This window comes from Populus euphratica, unplaced genomic scaffold (genome assembly GCF_000495115.2).
Source record: "Populus euphratica unplaced genomic scaffold, PopEup_1.0 scaffold1843.1, whole genome shotgun sequence".
Lineage (NCBI taxonomy): Eukaryota > Viridiplantae > Streptophyta > Magnoliopsida > Malpighiales > Salicaceae > Populus > Populus euphratica.
In genome coordinates, this window is record NW_011501695.1 from 33,294 (window position 1) to 35,228 (window position 1,935).

Consider the following 1,935-nt stretch of genomic DNA (forward strand, 5'->3'; position numbering starts at 1 on the left):
GTTGAATCAAGATAAGACACTGTCATATTACATGTTAGGGTAGTTGAATTTGTGATGATTGAAGCTAGATTTGTGAAAAAATAAAAGGAAAAATGTGTTGTTTTGTATAAAAGAAAGAAAGAAAGAAAGAAGAACAAAAAGAAATGAGGGAGGAAGAGAGGTGGGCCATGTGGCAAGTTATAGCTTTATTGATATTACCAACATTTTCCCTGATGAAAATTAGAGATGGTAAATGATCATCGATAATTTTATTAGAAATGTTGACACATCATATTTATTGATGAAATTAATGAGGGAATACCTGTCCAAACTGTATACTAGCTGCTGTTTTTAACATCAAAATTGCTTGCACTCTTTTCTGAATTGACTGACCAATTCATGATTTTGTGCTGCAGTTATGTTTATAGAACCTGCTTGGAGGAAACAGAACAATAGTGGAGAGGCTGGTATGATTTAACTTGTAATTGAGATTCACGAATAAATAAATGGTGTTGTGATGTGAATTTTGTACAAAAGTTCGAACATATGTAAATGAAACCAAAGCCTTCACTGTGTACGTCTTAGGTATAGGTTTGAATGCCATGTGCTTGGATGTAATTTTTCTCATTTGATATCTTTATCCCAGAGAAATCCGTTGCTGAGTTGATGACACAATACTATCTCATAAGATTTGTGATTTATAGATGCCTGACTCCTGCACATGCACGTGCTCAAACACACCCAATAACTGATGTTTATTATATTATTTTTATATATTTTTTCTTCCTTTCCAGATGGGGTCATAATGTAGTTCCCACATAAGCACAGCTATAAAGGATTTGGCATGATGTACATCTTCTTCAAATATAAAAATGATTGGTTAGCATGCATATCTTGCAGGTATGAAGGCCTTTCAGATAAATTTCTATCATGTCCCGTTCCCAAGCTCTTGCTTTTAGCAGGAACAGACAGGCTGGACAGGTTTAATCTAAAGCTTGCCTCAAATAATCTTTAGCAGGGTTTTAATAACTTTACTAAACATGATATTGTGGGCATAGAGAACAATGATAAGGATATTTTCTTTTTATCATTCGGTTAATGTGATAAACTGTTCTTGGGCTGTCTTTCTGTTGCTTTTTGGGGGTCAAAAGAGTATCTATACTCATATTTTAAACTAACTCCATCCTTAGAAGTAATGCCTTCTGTGATGCAACTGTAATATATTTCATGATGTTTTATGTTCATGCTTGCAGTTTGAAATGAGTAATGAAATTTTGTTGATGCATGGAATGCCTATAATAAATGCGGCTCTCTACTGTCAATTGACTTTCAAATTGTGGAAGTATTCAAAAGATGGTGATATGAGTTACAGTCAGTCCTAGTGGATATTCAGTGTATTCGGGCACAGTTGGAGAGAATTAAATAACATGTTTAAATTAGAATCCTTCTTTGGCGACTCCCCTTGTGTTAACAGATTTTGACTGCTGAAGGGATCATCTGCTGGGAAAATAGTTAATCATGCCTTTAGGAACCTTGAATTCAATGGATGTGAACTGCATGATGCATGGAGTTATGACAAGGAGAGGTGCTGCAATAGGAAAAGATCAGAAGTTATTGATCCTTGGTTTCTCAACCCTATAGTTGCTTGTTAAGTTTTCTTTAGCAGAGAAGGGTCTAATGAGTGACGGAAGACAGCTTTCTTTTAATTGTCAAGAACGTTAATTTCTACTTGAACAGCAGTTGCTATTTATTGATTCATCTCGTTTCCTAACTGCTTGTGAATTGACTAGAGATAGATTAGGATTGTATGGTATTCATCCTTGTGATTCATTGCATTAAATTGTTGAGATTCTCTTGTAGTATCGATAAGCATTTGCTGTATCTCATGAAATTGCGCACCAGATCTCTTACAATCGGGCAAATGCAAGGCAAGATCCAAATGGCAGTTGTCAGACA

At 35.1% G+C, this 1,935-nt stretch overlaps 1 long non-coding RNA gene across 1 annotated transcript; it reads left to right on the forward strand.

Moving 5' to 3' along the window:
• Positions 1–375: 375 nt before the first annotated feature.
• On the forward strand, positions 376–1,935 carry LOC105118283 (uncharacterized). The gene is made up of 3 exons (XR_840923.1): positions 376–446; positions 880–960; positions 1,882–1,935. It is a non-coding gene; the product is annotated as an uncharacterized LOC105118283 (long non-coding RNA).